Raw genomic sequence first — 25,661 nt, forward strand, 5'->3', positions numbered from 1 at the left:
CCACAGGGCAAAAAGGCAATCAAGTGCAAGTGGGTCTTCAAAACCAAATATGACTCTGAAGGTAAAGTCCACAGATTTAAAGCAAGGTTGGTGGCAAAAGGATATTCTCAAAAGTATGGCGAAGATTACGATGCTATGTTTGCTCCAGTCGCTAAACAGACCACGTTCAGAGCTTTGTTAGCTGTAGCTGCTGTACAAAAGATGAATGTCAGACATTTGGATATAAAAACTGCCTTTGTAAATGGTGACATTGTGGAGGACTTATACATGACTCAATCTGAAGGTTATGTAAAAGGGGGTGAAGAGAATCTTGTTTGCAAACTACAAAAATCCCTTTATGGTCTTAAGCAATCAGCAAGAGCATGGAATACCAAGATTAATAAGGTCTTGTTGGAAGAAGGTATTAAAAGAGGTCAAGCAGATCCATGCTTATACACAAAATATACAGATGGAAAGTGAATGTATATTCTCTTATATGTGGACGATGTGATTGTAGTTCATCAGGAAGATGCAGAAATTGGAAAAATGGCTGAAATTCTGAACCAGCATTTTGAAATGAAAGACCTTGGAAATGTGACATATTATCTAGGAATCCAAATCCAGAGAGAGGAAGATGGAAGTTTTCTTCTAAACCAAAGTGCAAAAATTAATTTGATTCTGAATCAGTTTGGAATGTCAGAAGCCAAAGGTATATCAACCCCAATGGAACCATCCTACCTGAAGCTGGAAGGAGAAGATGACCTGTTGCCAAACAATGAGAAATATCGTCAGGCAGTGGGGGCACTTCTATACATATCAACTATGACTCGACCGGATATCACAACAACAGTTGGAATCCTTTGCAGATATGTGGAAAAACCACGCCAAAGAGACTGGAATGCTGTTAAGAGACTTCTCCGATATTTAAAAGAAACGCAAGATGTAAATTTAAAGCTGTCTGCAACGGGAGATCTAGAACTCACCGGCTATGTAGATGCAGATTGGGTTGGTGATTCGCATGATCGTAAATCCACAAGCGGATACTTGTTTAAAGTTGGAGAAAGTTTAATCTCCTGGTCTAGTAGGAAACAAGTGTCTGTTGCCTTGTCATCTACAGAAGCGGAGTATGTGTCCGCAGCCTATGCAAGCCAGGAGGTCATTTGGCTAAGACAATTGATGGATGATCTTGGCACACCGTCAACTCAGCCGACGGTGATTTATGAGGACAACCAAGGATGCATTAAACTTGTATGCAGTGAAAAGATCAGTGCTAGAACCAAGCACATTGACGTCACACATAATCATTTACGTGATTTGATAGATCGTGGCATAATTCAGTTCATCTATTGTGAAACTGATAAGATGGCAGCTGACATTATGACAAAGCCATTGCCACGAGCCAGGTTCCAAGAATTGAGGACCACACTGGGACTAAGAGGATAAATAGTTGTTGAGTGGGGGTGTTGGAATAATGCATATTGATCTGTATGTATTGCAACAACTACTACTGTACTGTTTTATATATTGTGCATATTGTGAGATTGTTAACAAAGTTCAGTGACAAAAAAAAACACAGACAGGATGCCCCCTCCTTCTCTTCCATTCTTGTTGTTGTAATGCTCCCATGCTGCAAGCCACAGCAGATACCAGACTGATCACATTTCATGCTGTAAGCTGTTCAGCTGTTCAACCTGGATATGAATAAATCTACATTCAGTATTGCTGACTCTGGATGTTACGCTGATTAATCCGCTGCTAACAACCTGTCTGCAGTACAGCCTCACTTCTGTAGTACAGCCTCATGATTAAGAGTGCTTAGCCACTCGAAACGCGTAGATCGATCGCATGCCTTGTAACTCATGCTGGCTTTTAAACCTCATTTCTATTTGAGTGAATAAAGAATATTTTTCACTACATAATGGAGCTGGACAAAGTTTTTTTCTCATTGCCGTGGATTGTGCGCTCTGACACAGCGGTCTAGTGCTCCGATGTTGGAATGCTATGTCTGGTGAGATGGATCTGTATCCTGATTTAGTGTTTCACACCACAAGGCACTAGGAAGGAGACTGCAAAGCCCTTCTGCTGAGAGAGAATCCTGATCTGCTTCCAGGCTAACCTGCCCCAATACCATCTGTGATCAGGACCCTGGACTGCATATACTCAGTAAAGGTACAGAAACTGCAACTGTGTCTTGTCTGTTCCCTACGCTTCCAGCACTGCTACATCCCCATGCTGGTTTCATCTACACTGCCCTGGGACTACAGCTCCACCTGTGGGGAGCTTTTACATCTTCGCTGCACCCTACCATCAGTCCCAGCGGGTCTGCACGCAGCGTTGGCCTAACACCATACTTGCCAAACACCACGGGTGGCGTTACAAACTATTCTACCATTAACTACATCCCCCTTTGCTTGGGCACCCAGGGCCACGAACGGGGTCACTGCTGCTGTGACACATGCCCTCGACACCGGCCCGGTACCGAGTACCCCACAGCCCTGGGAGGGCGACCCAATTTGGCGTCACGAGCAGGATTACGGAGCCCGGTATCCCCGGGTCCTGTGTGCCCTGGGAGGGCGACCCACAAGCACAATGTGCCATATTTACTTCCGCCACTAGAGCGAGATTGAAAAATGCAGGAATAAAAAGCCTGCTTGCTGGTAGATGCGCTACTAATGGCATTGTCACCTGACAGTGAGGACTCAGTGGAAGCACAAGGCAGAAGAGGATGAAGTTGTAAGGGGGTGAGATATAATGTCTTTCTTGCTTCCCTTCCCCTAATTGCTTTCCAGTTGTTAATTTTTACGAATATATCTTTGATAAATGCCTGCGGTATTGCTACATATAAAATATGTATTATCACTAATCTTTAATGGTATTGCCACATGTATGTGTTACCATTTTGTAGGAAAATGTAATATATTGTCTTGTGTTCATGTAGTATATTATTGCTTAATATAATGTGTTTGTTATACATGTACAGTTAGGGTAAGTTAGTGCATCCTTTTCGGAACATTAGAGGAGGGCATTGTTAGTTTATAGTTCCATAGACATGGGTAAGTGTAGTTCTGTCGAGGGCCACTAAGTGGGGGGCATACTAGTGGGCCTGATAGGTATAGCTGATAGGATGGTTATAGAGGGTTAACTGTAGGAGGGGCTGCCAGATAGTAAGACGAGAGTTGGTTAGGAAGTTAGGTCAGATGAGGCCTGGGCGCCTTAGTGTCCACATGGGCTATAGGCCCAGATAGCTTGGCAGCTCTGTAACGTTTAAGTGCTGCAACTCATGTTACCCATGGCCACTGTGTATAATAGTAGTGGTTCAGTGCAGGAAAGGAGGAATGTGGCGATTTATCGCCTGGGCAGATGCTTTTAGGGCAGGAATCGGTTGGACAGCTGAGATGAAGGAAGTTGGAGCTTCAATGAGATTGGTACAGACGGGCCAGATGCTTTATCAGAGGCAACCAAACTTGGTGACTGATGAGTTCGAGTCTGGGGTGAAACAGACAGAAGGAATTGTCATCATGGCGCGGTCCGGCCAGGAAGGAATTGGGGAGCGGTCTAGGACAGTTCAGTCCGGGCGTGTAATGCACAGAAGCGACAGCCAGAAAGGGAAAGATGAGGAAACAAGCAAATGTCTTGATGTACTGTTATGATTGAGTCACCGTAGGAGGCAAAAACAGAAATGCTAGCTATGTCCAGAAAACAAGAGAAGTTGGCAGCTATCGGATTGCAGACCCCTGAACTTATCAACACAACTAGCAGTAGCCGTGGGGGGTTCCTACGATGCCCTAGACCCCTCGATCACAGCCGGAGAATTAAATAGGCCTAAAGAAAGAAAGGGGAAATCTAAACTGCCCCAGAGCAGACCCCAAAGCAATAGGCAGCCCCCAACATATAATGACGGTGAAGCAAAATGAAAACACTAACACAGACAGAAAGAGAGACTGAGCAAAGACGGGGCCCAAGCTAACTACATAGGAAAGGACAGGAAGGCTGCTGTCTGCAATCCGTGAAAAACCCTATGAAAATAAGAGCCAACAGTCTGACAGTGAAAAAGGCCCTGAAGACGCTAGGCTTCAAAAAGCTATGTCAGTACTCAGGAATATTCTGAAGACAGAGCAACAGGCAAAAGGAGATTCAGCTCACCCCAGCAGGGAATGGCAGAATCCAGAAAAGCAAGGAAAACAAAAACAAAATACAAATGCAAGAGGCAAAGCAAAAAACTTAGCTTTAGGGGAGCAGGAATCAGACTGGTGTCCTAGAATTCCACAGAGAAATCACCCGCAGGGCAGAAGGGCGTCGGCAGCCTTATATCCAGTCCGTGACTCCACTCAGCCAGTCATCCTCATTAGACTCAGGTGCCTGATAATCAGGCTCATTACCTTCCTTTACCAGAATAGGGAGTTCACAAGACCTCAGTGACGAAGGGGAAAATGAACTCACAACAGTACCTCCCCCTTGAGGTGGGGTCACCGAACCCTCAACCACGCCACCAGGGCAATCAGGGTGAGCCAGATGAAAGGCACGCACCAATCTTTTGGCATGAATATCAGAGGCAGAGACCCAGGAATTATCCTCCTGACCATAACCCTTCCACTTAACCAAATACTGGAGTCTCCGTCTAGCCAAACGGGAATCCAGTATTTTCTCTACCTCATATTCCATGTTACCTTCAACCAATACAGGGTCTGGAGGTGCCACCCCAGGAACAACTGGTTCAACAAACCTCTTCAACAAGGACTTATGGAACACATTATGGATTTTAAATGTGACAGGAAGAGCCAAACGAAAAGAGACCGGATTAATAATCTCCAAAATCTAGTAAGGTCCAATAAATCTAGGCTTAAACTTAGGAGAAGCCACCTTCATAGCAATATTTTTTGATGATAACCACACCATATCACTAATCTTAAACTGGGGACCAATGGTCCTATGTCGATTGGAGAACCGCTGGGCCTTTTCCTGGGAGAGAGATAACTTATCCACCACTTGGTCCCAGATCTGGTGCATTCTCTCCACCACAGTATCAACACCTGGGCAGGCAGGAGGCTCCACCTGCCCTGAAGAAAATCGAGGATGAAACCCAAAGTTACAAAAAAAAGGTGACATCAAAGTGGCAGAACTAGCTCTATTATTTAAAGCAAATTCGGCCAAGGGCAAAAATGAAACCCAATCATCCTGATCAGCGGAAATAAAACATCTCAAATACGATTCCAGGGTCTGGTTTGTTCTCTCTGTCTGCCCATTGGTCTGGGGGTGAAAAGCAGAGGAGAAGGACAACTGAATTCCCAGCTTGGAACAGAAAGTCCTCCAAAATCTAGACACAAACTGAACTCCTCTGTCAGATACAATGTTCTCAGGAATACCGTGTAAGCGAACCACCTGTTGCAAAACCAGGGACACCAACTCAGAGGAAGATGGCAACTTAGGGAGTGGTACAAGATGAACCATCTTAGAGAACCTATCACAAATCACCCAAATAACAGTCATTCTTTGAGAGACCGGCATATCAGAGATGAAATCCATTGAAATATGGGTCCATGGCCTCCTGGGGACTGGCAAAGGCATCAACAACCCACTAGAGCGAGAACAAGATTTAGACCGGGAGCAAGTCACACAGGACTGCACAAAATTCCTGACATCATGAGACAAGGTGGGCCACCAAAAAGAGCGACTCACCAGATATCTAGTACCAAAAATACCTGGATGACAAGCCAGTGCAGAGAAATGAACTTCAGACATCACTTTCTTCTTCCACTGGTCAGGAACATACATCTTTCCACTGGGACAACGCTCAGGTTTGTCCTCCTGGAACTCTTGCAGCGCAAGTCTCAAATCGGGCGAGATGGCAGAAAGAACTACCCCTTCGCCTAAGATGGTAGCAGGCTTGGTCACCACAGGAGAATCAGCAAAGAAACTCCTAGAGAGGGCGTCTGCCTTGCCATTCTTAGTTCCAGGAAGAAAAGAGACCACAAAATCAAAACGTGTAAAAAACAAGGCCCACCTAGCCTGTCTAGGGTTCAAGCGTTTAGCCGACTCTAGGTAAATCAAATTCTTGTGGTCAGTGAGGACCACAACTTGATGTTTAGCTCCCTCCAACCAATGTCTCCACTCCTCAAATGCCCATTTTATGGCCAACAGTTCCCGATTCCCCACATCATAGTTACGTTCAGATGGAGAGAACTTTCGGGAAAAGAAAGCACAGGGATTCATTTTAGATGTTACAGGATCCTTTTGGGACAAAACAGCTCCTGCACCAATCTCAGAAGCATCCACCTCTACCTGGAATGGGAGTGAGACATCAGGTTGCCGCAAAACCGGGGCGGAGGTAAATCTTCGCTTCAGCTCCTGAAAGGAAGCAACAGCCTCCGGAGACCAATTCAACACATCAGCACCCTTCTTAGTCAGATCAGTCAATGGCTTGGCAATACTAGAAAATTTTGCTATAAATTTCCGATAAAAATTAGCAAAACCCAAAAACTTCTGGAGGGCCTTCAAAGAAGTGGGCTGAACCCAATCATAAATGGCCTGTACCTTGGCCGGGTCCATTTCAATAGTTGACGGAGACAAAATAAATCCCAAAAATGAAATCCTCTGTACTCCAAAAAGGCATTTCGATCCTTTGACATACAGGGAATCCCTCAAGATCCGGAACACAGTCCGAATATGTTCCACATGAGAATCCCAATCCTTGGAGAAGATCAAAATATCATCCAGATAGATAATCAAAAATTTATCGACAAAGTCTCGGAAAATATCGTTCATGAAGCACTGGAAGACAGAAGGGGCATTAGTGAGCCCAAAAGGCATCACCAGGTACTCAAAATGTCCCTCTGGAGTATTAAACGCCGTCTTCCATTCATCCCCCTGCTTAATGCGGATAAGATTATACGCCCCCCTGAGGTCAAGCTTGGTAAACCAGCAAGCACCTCTAACTCTAGAGAATAGATCCGAAATCAGGGGTAACGGATACTGGTATTTAATAGTAATTTTATTGAGGGCACGATAATCAATACAAGGCCTTAAGGAACCATCCTTTTTGGCCACAAAAAAAAACCCGGCACCTAAGGGTGAAGAGGATGGTCTAATATGACCCTTCTCCAACGCCTCCTTAATATAGGACCGCATAGCCTCATGCTCGGGTACAGATAAATTGACGAGCCAACCCTTGGGAAATTTACACCCCGGGCTTAGTTCAATAGCACAGTCATAACTCCTATGAGGAGGCAAGGACGCAGACTCATTCTCACTAAATACATCATAAAAGTCCGCCAAATAGTCAGGAACATCATGCGACTGAGGAGAGGTGGAAAAAACCGGAGCCTCACTAAAGGCACACCGACAACCCCAACTCACCACAAACACAGATTTCCAATCCAAAACTGGATTATGAATTTGCAACCAGGGAAACCCCAGAACAACGGCATCATGCAGACCATGCAACACCAAAAATCTGCAATTTTCTTGATGGTCTGGGGTGACCCGCATGACCACCTGGGTCCAAAACTGAGGTTTATTTTTAGCCAAAGGAGTAGCATCAATCCCCCTCAAAGGGATAGGCGTCTGCAGAGGTGTCATCGGAAATCCACAACGTTTAGCAAAATCCAAGTCCATTAGGTTTAGCGCTGCTCCCGAATCCACAAAAGCCTTGGCGTAAAATGTGGACAGGGAGCAGATCAGAGTAATTGCCTGAAGAAACTTAGGTTGAACACCACCAACAGAAAACGTGTGTGCAAAACGTTTCTCTCGTTTAGGACAAACAGAAATAATATGCGAGGCATCTCCACAAAAAAAACACAGCTTATTACGCCTTCTGAACTCCTGACGTTGCGCCTTAGACAAAACTCTATCACATTGCATAGGTTCAGACGTCTGTTCAACCGGTGGCAACACCTCTCGTGCAATCCTGCGTTCACGCAAACGCCGACCAACCTGAATGGCTAATGACATAGAATCGTCCAGACCAGAGGGAACAGGAAATCCCACCATAGTATCTTTTACGGCTTCTGACAAACCCTTCCGAAAGAGAGCAGCCAAGGCATTATCATTCCAGGTAGTAAGGACCGCCCACTTTTGGAACTTTTGACAGTACAACTCTGCAGAATCTCGACCCTGGTTCAATGCCAACAGGGTCTTTTCAGCCTGATCAATAGCATTAGGTTCGTCATACAACAACCCCAAAGCTTGAAAGAATGCGTTCACATTAGTCAGAATAGGATCATCTGGTTTCAAAGAAAACGCCCAATCCTTGGGATCGCCACGCAGCAAAGAGATGACGATTTTAACCTGCTGCGAGGAGCTCCCTGACGAGTTAGGCTTCAAGGCAAAAAATAATTTACAATTATTTTTGAAACTCAAAAATTTAGATCGATCCCCAAAAAATACATCAGGTGTAGGGATCTTTGGTTCAACAGTATGCGAATGAGCAAGGTAGGTGGAAATTCCCCGCACTTCCACAGCGAGCTGCTCCACACGATCAGACAATTGCTTTATCTCCATTGAGAGAAAAAAAAAATCCCCCTACGGCCTCAGAGATATAGAAGAAAGAATATACACACACCTTTTTTTTTTTTTTTTTTTTTTTTAAGCACAATTCTTTCCTGCTATTGAGTACCCTAGGATCTGCGGTATGGCGGGTGATTCTGTTATGATTGAGTCACCATAGGAGGCAAAAACAGAAATGCCACTGTATAATAGTAGTGGTTCAGTGCAGGAAAGGAGGAATGTGGCGATTTATCGCCTGGGCAGATGCTTTTAGGGCAGGAATCGGTTGGACAGCTGAGATGAAGGAAGTTGGAGCTTCAATGAGATTGGTACAGACGGGCCAGATGCTTTATCAGAGGCAACCAAACTTGGTGACTGATGAGTTCGAGTCTGGGGTGAAACAGACAGAAGGAATTGTCATCATGGCGCGGTCCGGCCAGGAAGGAATTGGGGAGCGGTCTAGGACAGTTCAGTCCGGGCGTGTACTGCACAGAAGCGACAGCCAGAAAGGGAAAGATGAGGAAACAAGCAAATGTCTTGATGTACTGTTATGATTGAGTCACCGTAGGAGGCAAAAACAGAAATGCTAGCTATGTCCAGAAAACCAGAGAAGTTGGCAGCTATCGGATTGCAGACCCCTGAACTTATCAACACAACTAGCAGTAGCCGTGGGGGGTTCCTACGATGCCCTAGACCCCTCGATCACAGCCGGAGAATTAAATAGGCCTAAAGAAAGAAAGGGGAAATCTAAACTGCCCCAGAGCAGACCCCAAAGCAATAGGCAGCCCCCAACATATAATGACGGTGAAGCAAAATGAAAACACTAACACAGACAGAAAGAGAGACTGAGCAAAGATGGGGCCCAAGCTAACTACATAGGAAAGGACAGGAAGGCTGCTGTCTGCAATCCGTGAAAAACCCTATGAAAATAAGAGCCAACAGTCTGACAGTGAAAAAGGCCCTGAAGACGCTAGGCTTCAAAAAGCTATGTCAGTACTCAGGAATATTCTGAAGACAGAGCAACAGGCAAAAGGAGATTCAGCTCACCCCAGCAGGGAATGGCAGAATCCAGAAAAGCAAGGAAAACAAAAACAAAATACAAATGCAAGAGGCAAAGCAAAAAACTTAGCTTTAGGGGAGCAGGAATCAGACTGGTGTCCTAGAATTCCACAGAGAAATCACCCGCAGGGCAGAAGGGTGTCGGCAGCCTTATATCCAGTCCGTGACTCCACTCAGCCAGTCATCCTCATTAGACTCAGGTGCCTGATAATCAGGCTCATTACCTTCCTTTACCAGAATAGGGAGTTCACAAGACCTCAGTGACGAAGGGGAAAATGAACTCACAACAATGTACCAACTGTGGATGTAACCTGTGAAGTACTCAGTAAAGAGAATGTTATAGTTAACTTGGACTGTGTCTTCATTGTGGGGGTCGCCTGGAAGAGGGACCGTCATCGCTTGGGAAATGCCCAGAGGAAGCTGAATTGGGAGACACAGGTATGCTGAATAGAAGAGTACAGTTTACTGTAGGGGAAGAACTGGACATGGATATAGTAGCTAATCAGGTCACGACTACAGTCCTGTTCTTCCTTTACAAAGTCGCCAAAGCAGCCGGGGAACTGGCACCAACTTGGAAGCGATGGGTAGCATGGCAGAAGTGTGGAAAACCTTACTCAGTATGTAAAAAAATCCACCTCCACCATATGATATGGTCCCTATTTTGGCACAGTACAAACAAATGTTTTTTGATACAATACAAACAGAGGCTTTTTGGCACAGTACACACAGAGGTTTTTTTGGCACAGTTCTTCAAGAGGCTATTTTGTAAAGTAGAAGCAGAGGCTTTTTTCCCCTCATCACACACAGAGGCTTTATGGCACAGTACTCTTTCAGGGTTTTTTGGTAAAGTAGAAACAGAGATTTTTTGCACAGTACTCTCAGAGGCTTCTTGATAAAGTAGAAATAGAGGCTTTTTGGCACATTACACACAGAGGCTTTTTGGCACAGTACTCCCAGAGGCTTTTTGGTAAAGTAGAAACATAGACTTTTTGCCACAGTAGAAGCAGTCTTTTTGCCCACTAATGAGAAAGAGATGGCTGCAGAATAGAAAAGTTTTTTTAGACACACTACTCACAAAAAGAAAGCTGGAAAGTAGAAACAGTTTTTACACACACTATTTACAAAAAAATAGCTACACAGTACAATTATTTATACACACACTACTAGCAAAAAAAAGTGCTGCAGAGAACAGTCATTTTTACATACAATACCAGCAAATAAACAATGCAGAGTACAATCATTTTGTAAACACCATACGTACAAAAAAACCCTGCAGAGTACAATTATTTTTTATAAAAACACTACTCGTATAGACACAGTGGTAAAGTAAAATTAAGAAGTAATCAGACTCCTTGCATATTCTCGCCCCACTACTTGCACCAGTGACCCTATTCCGTCACATCTACAGTCACTTTCCCCTGCTGTCACCATTCATCTAACAAAAATATTCAACCTCTCTCTCTCTTCTGATAGCTTTCCCTCCTCATTTAAGCATGCCATCTTACATCCATTACTTAAAAAATCATCCCTCGACCAAAACTGTGCCGCTAACTATAGACCTGTCTCTAATCTTCCCTTCATCTCTAATCTCCTGGAATGCCTGGTCCACTCCCATCTCATCCACTATCTCTCAGATAACTCTTTTCAACCCTCTTCAATCTGGGTTCTGCTCTTTACACTCTACTGAAACAGCACTCACTAAAGTCTCTAATGATCTACTAACAGCTAAATCTAATGGTCACTACTCCATGCTAATTCTCCTGGCTTTCTCTGCAGCATTCGACACTGTGGATCATCAGCTCCTCCTCACTATGCTGTACTCTATTGGCGTCAAGGACACTATTCTCTCCTGGTTCTCCTCCTATCTGTCTGACCGCTCCTTCACTGTATCTTTTGCTGGCTCCGCCTCCTCTCATCTTCCCCTTACTGTTGGGGTTCTTCAAGGATCAGTCCTAGGGCCTCTTCTATTTGGATACTGCCCCTATTGGACAAACAATCAGTAGATTTGGTTTCCAGTACCATCTCTATGCTGATGACACCCAATAATACACCTCCTCTTCTGACATCATGCCTGCCTTTTTAGAAAACACCAGTGATTGTCTTACCACTGTCTCCAACATCATGTCCTTCCTCTATCTGAAAATGAACCTATCAAAAATTGAACTCCTTTTGTTTCCTCCCTCTACTAACCTACCTATGCCTGACATTGCCATTTCCGTGTGTGGTTCTATCATTACTCCCCAGCAACATGCCTGCTGTCTTGGGGTTATACTCAGTTCAAAGCTTTAATTCACCCCCACATCTGATCACTGGCTTGCTCTTGTTATCTACACCTCAAAACACTTCTAGAATTCGACACTTTCTTATTTTTGACTCTGCAAAAACTCTTACTATTTCTCTTATTCATTCTTGTCTGGACTATTGTAATTCTCTACTAATCGGTCTCCATCTTACCAAACTCTCTCCTCTCCAATCTGTCTTGCATGCTGCAGCCAGGATCATATTCCTCACCAATCGTTACACCGATGCCTCTACCTTGTGCCAGTCATTACACTGGTTAACCATCCACTTCAGAATTCAGGGTAAACTTATTACCCTCACCCACAAAGCACTCCATGGCTCAGCACCACCCAACATTTCCTCCCTCATCTCAGTCTACCACCCTACCTGTGCCCTCCATTCTGCTAATGACCTGAGGATAACATCCTCAATAATCAGAACCTCCCACTCCCGTCTTCAAGATTTTTCATGTGCTGCGCCAATTTTTTGGAATGCACTATCCAGGTTAATTTGATTAATCCCCAATATCCACAGTTTTAAGTGTGCCCTAAAGATGCATTTCTTCAGACTGGCCTACCGTCTCAATACATTAATCTAACCATCCCTGTGTTGCCCATTCAAAATTTTTACCATAACCAGGTACCTCGTATCATGTTCTCACACGCTTTATGCATTTAATAGCCCTCTGTGTTTTTACTGTTACATACTTAGGCTGATAACCAGTTCATGCAGCATTACATGAACACCCAATTCTTACATTATGGCTGGTCCAAACAGTGAAAGCAATTGTTACCATCCACCTTTCATGTCTCCCCTTTTTCTTCATAGATTGTAAGCTTGCGAGCAGAGCCCTCATTCCACTTGGTATCTGTTTTGATCTATGTGTTTATTGCTATGCTGTAATGTCTATTGTCTGTACAAGTCCCCTCTAAAATGTAAAGTGCTGCGGAATATGTTGGTGCTATAGAAATAAAATTATTATTATTATTATTAAAATTATTTGTCTAGTCTACAAAAAGCAATTGCTACTGAGTAGAATAATTTTTGCTCACTGCTCATACAGACACGGCTGCAGAGTACACACAGCGGCTTTTGGCACAGTACTATCACAGACATGCTTGCGATGTACACACAGCGGCTTTTGGTACGGTATTATTATAGACATGGTTGCATCAGTGTATAATTTTTTTTTTAATTGTACATCACTCCTACTGACATGACTGACATTATCACCAACATGAGTGATGAGTACACATAGAGTGTATTTGTAAAACTGAGTACACGCAAAACTTAATACTGTCCATAACTATATCTCCTTCCTGTCCCTATGATAAGCAAAGCAGAAATAAATAACATTGGAACAGGTCCAAGTGGAAGAGGACGTGGATATGGTGGTATAGGTAGAAGAGGCAAAATCCTAATTTTTCAATGTATATTTTCTTTCATAGTTTTTGAAAAAAATTTCTGTTTTTTTTTTTCCTTATGGAAATGATATAGAACAGCCTACAATTATCAAAACTCAAACTAGCAATCAAGAACCAGGATTAAAAGGTTCAAGTGAAGGAAGAGATAGATATGGGTGGTATACGTTGCAGAGGCAATGGAGGAGTGTTTTTTTTGTTTGCTTGTTTTTGTATTGTTTGTATTTTTTCTTTTTTCCAATGTTATTTTTTTAGTTAACTAATTTAAAATAACATCAAATGTACTGAAAATAAAGTAGCAAGCTACAACCATGGGGTGGAGGTACAAATGTAGGAGGATGTAGAGGAGGTGGACATGGCAGTTTAGGTGGAAGAGGCAGAGGAGGAGGTAGACAACACAGTTTTTGGCGTCTTTTATTTATGGATGAGGCACCCAAATGAAACCAATGGCAGATAGAGTTGAAGGCTGGCTGGGAGCAGCTGGTTTAGTTCTCTGTTCATCCAAAGGTACAGACAAATCCTGTGGGATCCACACCTGGCTCATTTTCATGAATGTTAGCTTCCCTACGTTGGATGTGGACAGACAGATGTGCCTGTTTGTGATCACCTGCTACCTGCTAAACACACATTTCGACAGTACACTTGCAGCAGGGCAGACAAGCACCTCCATGTCACAAAGCGCAAGCCCAGGTCATGTATCCAATTTAGAGAACAAGAAGTTAAATGAGGCAGACCCATCATTTAGTATGTGGAGACATGTGGACAGGTACTCTTCCACCATGTTGTTGTAATGTTGCCTCTTGCTAATATCATGCTACTGCAGTGCAGTATAGTGCAACCTCCACTAGGGGGTGCTGATGTGGGAGAGAGGTTGCACACACAGCGTAGCAACACTGAGCAGCAGCACAAGAGCCACCAGGTGGCGAAAGAGTGGTCAGACGAGCCGAGTCAGAAACAGTCAGGAGAAGAAGTACCAGAGGTCACAGCAGTACACGTTGTCAGAAACAAGCCAGGGGATCAACAACGGTCGGAAGCGGATAAGACAAGACAAAAGAAACAGTTGTGGCCAAAAGTATTGACACTCCTGCAAATCTGTCAGATAATACTCAGTTTCTTCCTGAAAATGATTGCAAACACAAATTCTTTGGTATTACTATCTTCATTTAATTTGTCTTAAATGAAAAAACATAAAAGAGAATGAAGCAAAAAGCAAAACATTGATCATTTCACACAAAACTCCAAAAATGGGCCAGACAAAAGTATTGGCACTCTCAGCCTAATACTCGGCTGCACAACCTTTAGCCAAAATAACTGCAACCAACCGCTTCCGGTAACCATCAATGAGTTTCTTACAATGCTCTCCTGGAATTTTAGACCATTCTTCTTTGGCAAACTGCTCCAGGTCCCTGATATTTGAAGGGTGCCTTCTCCAAACTGCCATTTTAGATCTCTCCACAGGTGTTCTATGGGATTCAGGTCTGGACTCATTGCTGGCCACCTTAGAAGTCTCCAGTGCTTTCTCTCAAACCATTTTCTAGTGCTTTTTGAAGTGTGTTTTGGGTCATTGTCCTGCTGGAAGACCCATGACCTCTGAGCGAGACCCAGCTGGGCCCTACATTATGCTGCAAAATTTGTTGGTAGTCTTCAGACTTCATAATGCCATGCACACAGTCAAGCAGTCCACTGCCAGAGGCAACAAAGCAACCCCAAAACATCAGGGAACCTCCGCCATGTTTGACTGTAGGGACCGTGTTCTTTTCTTTGAATGCCTCTTTTTTTCTCCTGTAAACTCTATGTTGATGCCTTTGCCCAAAAAGCTCTACTTTTGTCTCATCTGACCAGAGAACATTCTTCCAAAACGTTTTAGGCTTTTCCAGGTAAGTTTTGGCAATCTCCAGCCTGGCTTTTTTATGTCTCGGGGTAAGAAGTGGGGTCTTCCTGGGTCTCCTACCATACAGTCCCTTTTCATTCAGATGCCGACGGATAGTATGGGTTGACACTGTTGTACCCTCGGACTGCAGGGCAGCTTGAACTTGTTTGGATGTTAGTCGAGGTTCTTTATCCAACATCCGCACAATCTTGCGTTGAAATCTCTTGTCAATTTTTCTTTTCTGTCCACATCTAGGGAGGTTAGCCACAGTGCCATGGGCTTTAAACTTCTTGATGACACTGCGCACGGTAGACACAGGAACATTCTGGTCTTTGGAGATGGACTTGTAACAATTTGGTTTCTCAAGTCCTCAGACAGTTCTTTGGTCTTCTTTCTTTTCTCCATGCTCAATGTGGTACACACAAGGACAAAGGACAGAGGTCGAGTCAACTTTAATCCATGTCAACTGGCTGCAAGAGTGATTTAGTTATTGCCAATACCTGTTAGGTGCCACAGGTAAGTTACAGGTGCTGTTAATTACACAAATTAGAGAAGCATCACATGATTTTTTTCGAACAGTGCCAATACTTTTGTACATCCTCTTTTTTATGTTTGGTGTGGAATTATATCCGATTTGGCTTTAGGACAATTCTTTTTGTGTTTTTTCATTTAAGACAAATTCAATGAAGATAATAATACCAAAGAATTTGTGTTTGCAATCATTTTCAGGAAGAAACTGAGTATTATCTGACAGAATTGCAGGGGTGTCAATACTTTTGGCCACAACTGTACAAAGTGCTGGAGTTAGGGTCTCTAAACCTAATTTATGCTGCTTTCAGGTTGGAAAGCATAAATCTTCATTGACTTAATACATCTTTATAGATTTGAAATAATCCCTTTAAAGCAGGGTTTCCCAACTCCAGTCCTCAAGGCACACCAACAGATCATGTTTTCAGGATTTCCTTTGTATTGCACAGGTGAAGCAATTATCACCTGAGCAATACTAAGGAAATCCTGAAAACATGATCTGTTGGTGTGCCTTGAGGACTGGAGTTGGGAAACCCTGCTTTAAAGTAAATGTGTCTCTTATACACCATATAACTCCACGAATTCTGACAACAGAATGTTCTACCATGAGATAAAATGCAACATTATATGCATAACATTCAATATAAATTATAAGCATCAGGTATATTTTATCTGCAGAAACCACCCACTGACACTTTACACTTTTATAAACTTTTCTGCATTACCAGTTATTTATTCAGCAAAATCGCTATTAATTTTGTGAAGTTTTTGCCGTATTCTAAAAACCTATTTCTTGTAAATCATATCAGTTTTGTCAATATTTCATTTACATTCAAATCATTTAATTTCCCAAACTGATATATTCATTTTAGAAACCGACAGATTTATATCAGAATGTTGCTGACATTCAGCTCCTCTAAGGATTTTATGAATCACAAACTGGATTATAGTTATGCCATATAAACCCTTTTTACATTTTCCCGTAGTTACCATTCCTTCGGTTCCCTTTTGTCAGCCTCCACAGATGTTTAGAAAGCAATGTAATTTTAATGTTACTGGCTTTGAAAAAACAAACACAGCTGCTATTTTTCATGACTTAACTTTCTTGTACTCACGAGTCCATTAATAACACATCAATGCAATTAATCTGTATCCTTACCTTGAGTTGTAGATGTTATATTAGCTTTCGTTTTAAGCAGGTGTTATAAAAGGCTAATTACATGGGTGTACCATTTCTACAAAAGCTAAAATCTGTATATATTTATCAAAGATCATAGACAGACCCCATAATTGTGGCTAAATAGATAACGGTAATGGCACCATATACAAAAATTTTCACCTCCATAAAATCAAGGTTAGATGATGGCTGGTGGAGGTGGCTGGGCACATAATACTGGTACGCCCGCAACTAGTATCATTTAATTTCTATTTTTTACTAGAAAGATAATTCTGTGTAGAAATGAATATGTTGTCATTGTAGATTGCAGAACGTTCACCAGTATAGATATTTAGTGAGCACAATGTGATGTAAAATGATGGACATGCAATTCCTTTTGCCATTGTGGCTTGTGGCTCATCTAAGTTCAACTTCTGCTGCCTATTCTGCTGCTCTGCACCTCACACATGCTGCAACACTCTTGCACAGCCGAAGCTCAACTCTGTGTTGCCGATGCCCACACAGATCTCTTTGTGATTCACAAGCTTACTGATTGTTAATGGAAAACCCAGATAGTTAGACCATTGATCTCTGGGTGGTACAGAGATGAAAAGGAGAAATCAATATTGTTCTTATTACAGAATGCCTTCCAGAATTTAGAAATGAAATGAATGAAATGAGTTCCTTGGTCGGAAACAATATTTTGTGGTATATCATGCAGATGTACAATGTGCATGACAAATAACATACTTAGAGTTTGGGAGTTAGATAATTTAGACAGAGGGAGAAAGTGACACTGTTTGCTGAATTTTTTAACTACACTCATAGAACAGTCTTCTAATCAGTGGATGGCAGAACAGCAATAAAGTCTATGGAGAGATGGCACAAACACTTTTAGTAGTAGTTAAAGACAGAAGTTCAGCAGAACATATTTAGTACATTTTGCCATGGGAACAAATTTTACATGCAAATACATATTCCCCACAATTCCAAACAATGATTGGCTAACAAAAAATCTAAATTACCAGTTAGATATAATTGTTAATTTCAGGGTGACCTGCAAACATTGAATCATATGAATCTTGAAAAAACCTGCAGATGAAACTGAGGGAAAAAATACATTTTGGCAGTATTGTCAGGAGCTAACTTTTGAGATCTACGAATCACCTCAATAATATCTAGGGAAACAGAGGTTAAAACTATACCCTCATGGAGAACAGGAAATTGTTCAGAGTTCTTGGTTTGCGCTGGACAGAAACTTCCTACAAAATTGGTTTTATGTTTTTAATGTCAACTCCAAATGGCACTGCAAAACCAATCCTATAGAAAAAAGCCCATCTAGCTTGCCTAGTTTTAGTTTTAGCTTTTTAACGGCTCTGAGAAATAAGGTTATAGCGCCCCCCCAGCGTTAGAAAATTTCTTGCGTCTCAGCTACCCTAGTGTTGTGATCATCGTTATTCATGGAATAACAGCGACCGCAGGAAAAAAAAAGTCTGATTTCCTATTTATTTCTCTCTCCTCTGATATAATCTAGCATATCAAAGGAGAGAGAAATGGTGTCCCCTGAGCCCCCCCAGTACCTCTGGTGTCCCCCGGTCACTCCAGCTGTGTCCGCTGGCCTCGGTGTCTCCTTCTAGGAAGAAAACGGTGGGCGCATGTGCAGTGCGCCCGCCAAGATCTGCCAGCCAGGCACCCGGCAATAATGGGATATTTTTCCTATTGGTTCATTTTGATCACTGTGATAGACCCTATCACAGTGATCAAAATAAAAAAATGTAAATCAAACACCCCTTTATAACCCCCTTAGTTACGTAAAAATAATAAAATAAAAAAATATTTTTTTTTCCATTTTTCCATTAGGGTTAGGGCAAGGTTTGGGGTTATGGTTGGTGTTATAGCTAGGGTTAGGGGTTATAGCTAGGGTTTAGTTTAGGGTTGGGGCTAGGGTTGGGCTATGGTTAGGGTTAAAGCTAGGTTTAGGCTTGGGCTAGGGTTAGAGCTATGGTTAGGCGCCATGTACGGTGAGGGAAACCAAGTGTAACATAAAGTGAAATGGTGAAGGCGGCCCAGACACTAAGGAAGGGATTTGGAGACCCCTAGTCTAGATCTAATCTCTCTCTAGAACTTCTACTGAGTCCCTATATTGGTTCCTCACCAGTCACGGAACCTGAGGCCCTGAATCTCCCTGGGGCCTAGTCCTGAATAGGGAACGGGAGGGAGATGCACGCTAGGCCGTTTCCGCTAAACTAAAGACGGTAAGGTGAGACAAACAAGGGAACACTTAGCTGAATAGCCAGATGCGGATACCAGAAGAGGGATTCCAGACACCAAACTGGAGAACTCTGAAAAGGTCCAACACTCTAGCAAGCAGAAGTGGAAATTAAGCTATTACCCGCACTGGGTCACAGCTGAGCCACTAACTAAATAGATCCAAACTTCTCAGGGCAGGAGGAGGTCGTCGCTGGGTCATAGAGGCAGATGGTTCAGTCTGTATAGACAGGCGCTCAGATCTTCTGAGGCCTGATGCAGGATGATAGTCTGTTACCTCCGAAGCGCTCGTGATATTAGGATAGGGCTAGGATTAGGGTTGGGACTAGGGTTGGGCTATGGTTGGGATTGGGCTAAGGTTAGGGTTGGGGCTAGGGTTGGGGTTAGGGTGGTATTGGGGTTAGGGTGGTGTTGGGGTTAGGGTAGTGGTTAGGGTTATGGTTAGGGTTATGGTTAGGGTTGGTATTAAGGTTAGGGGTGTGTTGGGGTTAGGGCTTTGTCATTGGTGAAGTTAGAATTGGGTTTTTTCACTGATTAGATACAACAGGGGGTCTCCAAACACAACATGGAGGTCGCCATTGATTCTAGCCAATTTTGCGTTCAGAAAGTCATACGGTGCTCCCTTCCTTCTGAACCCTGCCATTCTGTTGGAAAAATGAGAAATGACTGGTCAAATTTTAACCTTTATAATGTCCTAACAAAATAAATTATGTTTCCAAAACTGTGCTTATGTAAACTATACATGTGGGAAATATTATTTATTAACTATTTTGCGCCATATGACTCTCTGATTTAAGGGCACAAAAATTAAAAGTTTGAAAATTGCAAAATTTTCAAAATTTTTGCCAAATTTCCATTTTTTCATAAATAAATGTAAGTCATATCAAAGAAATTTTACCACTATCATGAAGTTGAGTAAATTGTTCTTCTAGTCTACAAACTTCCGACACCATGTCTCCAAATTTCCATGCAACAAATTTTGTATTTTTTTCTGACAAAGAAAAATGGTCAAAATGAAAAAAAAACAATTTCATAATCATTTAGAAACAACAATACTAATGTTTTAACTCAGGAAGAGTTCAGAAATCAATATTTTGTGGAATAACCATGATTTTTAAAGACAGCTTTCATGCATCTTGGCATGCTTGCCACCAGTCTTTCACACTGCTTCTGGCGCAAAACTTTAAGCAGTTCTTCTTTGCTTGATGGCTTGTGACTATCCATTCCATAGGTTTTCAATGGGGTTCAGGTCTGGAGAATGGGCTGCCCATGACAGGGTTTTGATGTGATGGTCTCTTAATTTTTGCCAGAGCTGTTTGTTGCAGCATTCTAGAATTACTGCCTCATAAATTAACACTGGTCAGAATTTACAAATTTGGCCTGGTCAGGAAGGTGAAAACATTTTTCAAATGTGACCAGTGTCACTTTACGTGTTAAAAACTCTGTAACACTTCAACAGATCTCATTGTACTTTAGGTTAATAGTAAATTTATGTCTATATTTTATGCATTTATTAATAAAAATATCAGAAATTTGTCAAATCACATAAAATAGTCAATAAATGATTTACCTCATGTCTGCTTTACATCATCACCATTTTTAAAATATCCTTTTACTTTTTTAGGATGTAAGAAGGTTCAAAACTGTAGCAGCATTTTTTCAAGACCTATTCAGTTTTGAAGTGACTTTGCGGACCTACATGTTGTAAAATCCCCAAAAGTTAGACCATTTTAAAATCAGAACCACTCATCGTATTCAAACCTTCTGTCAGATCGTGTACAAACCATTCGGATGCTTTTCAGAAATTAATACAAAGTGGCATGGCAGGAAGGAAAAATGTTGTTTTTACCAACTAAATGTCGCTAACTTCTGAACAGGCTGCTAAAGCCAGCAGACTCTAAGGCCATTATTTGGCCATGATTTGCCATGGCAAACATCAGGACCACACAATCATGATCTCAGGGTGCCAATAGGGTCAGAGAGGGAGCCTCCACACTCAATTTAGATGCCGTAGACACTATTGACAACAGCATCTAAGGGATTAAAAGCCATGGTTGGTGCCAACACCAATCATAGCTAATACAGCAAGGTGTCAGCTATAGTGTACAGTCGATAGCTGCTGCATTTTCACCAGTCGGGTAATGCTATTGTCTGATACAAGTGCTTCTCACTAAATTAGAATATCATCAAAAAGATAATGCATTTCATCAATACAAAAAGTGAAACTCATATATTATACACAGTCATTACAGAGTGATCTATTTCAAGTGTTTATTTCTGTTAATGTTGATGATTATGGCTTACAGCCAATGAAAACCAAAAAGTCTTTATCTCAGTAAATAAGAATACTTTTTAACACCAGCTTGAAAAATTATTTTAAAATCCAAAATGTTGGCCTACTGAAATTGTTACAATTGTGTAGGTACTAAGGAATCTGATAGCGTGGGATAAAACAGTCTGAGAACAAAGCTGCAGCAAAAAGATATATTTAAACAAAACAGAAATGCAAACACAGATATTCCTGCAATTGAAACGAGGTGCTAAACACAATATAATAAATCACAAAGCAGAAATGCAAACAGAACTAACACAGATATTCCTGCAGTTGAAATGAGGTGCTCAGCACAATATAGTAAATCACAGCAAATTGCAGAGCGAGATGCAACTACTAATACGAACCAGTCCAGCAAGGATATAACGCAGGAGTGCACAAGATACTTAAACGAGGAACTCCATTAAAGATATCACTGAGCATTCATACAGTACTTAAACATGGTTATCCAGGAAGGGGGTAGTGGAAACGCACAGAGTAATTAAACGAGGGAGTCCAGCAAAAACTTGATCACACATGCGTACGGCACTTGTTTGTGGGAGTCCAATAATACGGAGAGGAAGCATAGACAGGGGAAGGTCTCTAAAAGTACCTTTAAAGGCTGACAAGTCCCGCTCAAGTCCCGCACCACAGCCCAACAGACATGGTCAAGAAGATATAAAGAAGTTACACTTCTTACTGACCGCAGCAGCTTCTGAGGCGAGATGCAGCACCTAAGTATTCCCGTCAATAGGCAATCCCGGTCAGGATCCAGGAGCACACAGAAAATGGAAGGCAGCTGAACAAGGTGAGGCAGACCACTGAGTAATGAGCAGGAGTAGCAGGGAGTTCACCAGCTCAAAGTGCAGGAGCTCAGGAGCCAACAGCACAAAACACTCAGGCAAGGAGGAACACACGACCTGGACTTAAATAACAGACAGAAATGAAGTTCCATGACAGGGCGAGATACAAGACTCCATCTTGGATAAGGGCAAACAGGCTCAAAAGGGAAATCCGGAATCCTTACAGAAGTGTATGTTCAGTAAATGCACTCAATACTTGGTCGTGGCACCTTTTGCATGAATTACTGCATCAATCCAGCGTGGCATGGAGGCGATCAGCCTGTGGCACTGCTGAGGTGTTATGGAAGCCCAGGTTGCATTGATAGACGCCTTTATCTTATCTCATCTGCGTTGTTGGGTCTGGTGTCTCTCGTCTTCCTCTTGACAACATTCCATAGATTTTCTATGGGGTTAAGGTCATGCGAATTGGCTGGCCAATAATGTACAGTGATACTGTTGTTTTTAAACCAGGTATTAGTACTTTAGGCAGTGTGGACAGGTGCCAAGCCCTGCTGGAGAATGAAATTTCCATCTCCAAAAAGCTTTTTGGCAGAGGGTAGCATGAGTGCTCTAAAATTTCCTGGTAGATGACTGCGCTGACTTTGGTCTTGATAAAACACAATGGACCTACACCAGCAGTTGACATGGCTCCCCAAACCATCACTGATTATGGAAACTTCACACTAGACCTCAAGCAGCTTGGATTGTGTGCCTCTCCACTCTTCCTCCAGACTCTTCCAAATGAAATGTAAAATTTCCTTTTATCTGAAAACAACACCTTTGAACCTTGGACCACTGAGCAACAGTCCAGTTCTTTTACTCCTTTGCCTAGGTAAGACACTTCTGGCATTGCCTATTGGTCTTGAGTGGCTTGACACAAAGAATGCAAAACTTGTAGCCCATGTCTTGAATATGTCTGTGTGTAGTAACTCTTCATTCCAGCAGCAGTTCACTCCTTGTGAATCTCTCGAAATTTTTGAATCGCCTTTTCTTACCAATCATTTCTAGGCTGCTTGTGCACTTTTTCTACCACATTTTTTCCTTCCACTCAACTTTCCATTAATATCCTTGCATACAGCACTATTTGAACAGCCAGCTTCTTTTTTTGTGGCGTACCCTCCTAGTGGATTCTGTCAATGACTGTATTCTGGACATCTGTCAAGTCAGCAGTCTTTCCCATGATTGTGGAGCCTAGTGAAACAGAGTAAGAGACCTTTTTAAATGCTTAGGAAGCCTTTGCAGGTGTTTTCTGTTAATAATTCTAATTTACTGAGATAATGACTTTTGGGTTTTTTCATTGGCTGTAAGCCATAATCATCAAAATTAACAGGAATAAACACTTGAAATAGATCACTCTGTTTGAAATGACTCTACATAATATATTAGTTTCACTTTTTGTATTGAAGAACTGAAATAAATTAACTTTTTGATAATATTCTAATTTAGTGAGAAGCACTTGTATATGAGGTCAGTAAAAAAATGTATTGGTGGTCACTAAGGGGTTAAGGCAGATTGACGGGTGTATGAATAGATACAATAATGCTGTATAATTCATGTTTTATTCAAATGCAGTTAAAATATATCCAATTAATTTCAATCTGGCATGGATGCATAATGTTCCTTTTTTAGTTTTCTGTCATGCATATATCTCTGTAACAATTCCTCTCTTACTATTCATATAACACATTTCTGGGTCAAGTACTGTACATATCTCTATGTTATAAATAATGCTGTTTTTTTCTCTGTATAATATATTGCTTTAATATTACAATGCTGTATTTGTTGTAGAAACACTAGTGTTGAGCATTACAATACTGCAAATATCGGGTATCTGCCGATATTCGCTGTATCGGAATTCCGATACCGAGTACCGATATTTTTACAATATCGAATACTGGAATCGGAAGTTCCCATAATGCAATGAGCCAGTGTTGTGGCTGTGATTGGCTGGTGAAATGATGTCATCATGATGCGCGGTCTGTGCCCATCATGATGCGCAGTCTGTGCGGGCCTGCCGGGGGTCTGTGCGGGCTGCCGGGGGTCTGTGCGGGCCTGCCGGGGTCTGTGCGGGCCTGCCGGGGTCTGTGTGGGCTGCCGGGGGTCTGTGCGGGCCTGCCGGGGGTTGTGTGTGTGTGTGCAGGCATCGCCGATGGGGCTACAAGTCCCATCGGGCTATGCCTGCTACAATGACAGTGATTGACACATTAGCCAATGATGGGACAGTAGTAGTCCCATCATCCGGTTAATGTGTTGAATGTAAAAAAAAAAAAATACATACTACATACATACATACTACATACTGCATACATACTACATATATACTACATTCATACAACATACATACATACTGCATGCATACTTCATATATACTACTTTCATACAACATACATACATGTTACATACATACTACATATATGCTACATTCATACAGCATACATACATACTACATACTACATGCATACTACATATATACTACATGTCACGGTCATGTGTGTCTGGACGCAGCGAGTACCGCAAGGCGAACCCATGACACGCGTGACCCTGGACACACCGCCTCCAGTAGGGCAAATTTAAATAATAAAACGTGCAGCTGGATACACCGCCTCCAACTGGCGAATTTAGGTAATACACATTATATATAGAGTAGTCTGGAATCCCCGCCTCCAGTAAGGCAAATTTAAATAATAAAGGGGAAGCCTGGGTAACAATAACAATGGTGGGCCCTGAGATAGTACCTCCTGTACTCCCCTGAGCCAGTGTCCCTGCACTCCTAACGTTCCCTATGCCGGTTCCGCACCGGGCGACGCACGTGTACCTCAAACCCTGACTCGCCCTGCACCTAAACCCTCACTAGGAAATTGGTCGGTGCGGAAACTAATCCCACCACTGCACTAAACACACATAAGGGAAAATGACAATACAGGGGGAACACCACTTAGCGTTTCTCTGTTGCGTACGCTCCTAGCAACAGAGCCCACCACCTGCATGCATCTTCTCCTCCAACCGGATCCATCACCATAACCGGATCCATCACCCTAGTGCAGCCTTGGAGCAGAGTCCACCACCAGTTGCAGCTGCCCAGTAAACAGAGTCCAAAAGATGAGTCCAGCTTCTGCCAAAAAGTCCAGCATGCTTGAGTCCAACTTTTCTGCCAAGAAGTCAAGCACGCTTGAGTCCAGCTTTCAGCAACCAAGTCCAGCATGCTGAGTGCAACTCTCACCATAGTCGCCACTCCACCAAGCCATGCAAGCACTTCCTGCTGACACCATAAACTGCGACTCCACCACGCCATGCCAGCCCTTCTTGCAGACCACATCGTTGGACTCCACCAATCCATGCCAGCACTCCCTGCAGACTCCATAGCTGACTAAACCCCTCTGGCTGTGCTGTCCAGGACTCTCATTCAGCTCCTTCATCACCCAGGCTTGCTTCCCAAAAGACGAACTATCAATATCACCATCGATCA

The sequence above is a fragment of the Dendrobates tinctorius genome, unplaced genomic scaffold (genome assembly GCF_039654945.1).
Source record: "Dendrobates tinctorius isolate UK_male_01 unplaced genomic scaffold, ASM3965494v1 ptg000024l, whole genome shotgun sequence".
Taxonomy (NCBI): Eukaryota; Metazoa; Chordata; class Amphibia; order Anura; family Dendrobatidae; genus Dendrobates; species Dendrobates tinctorius.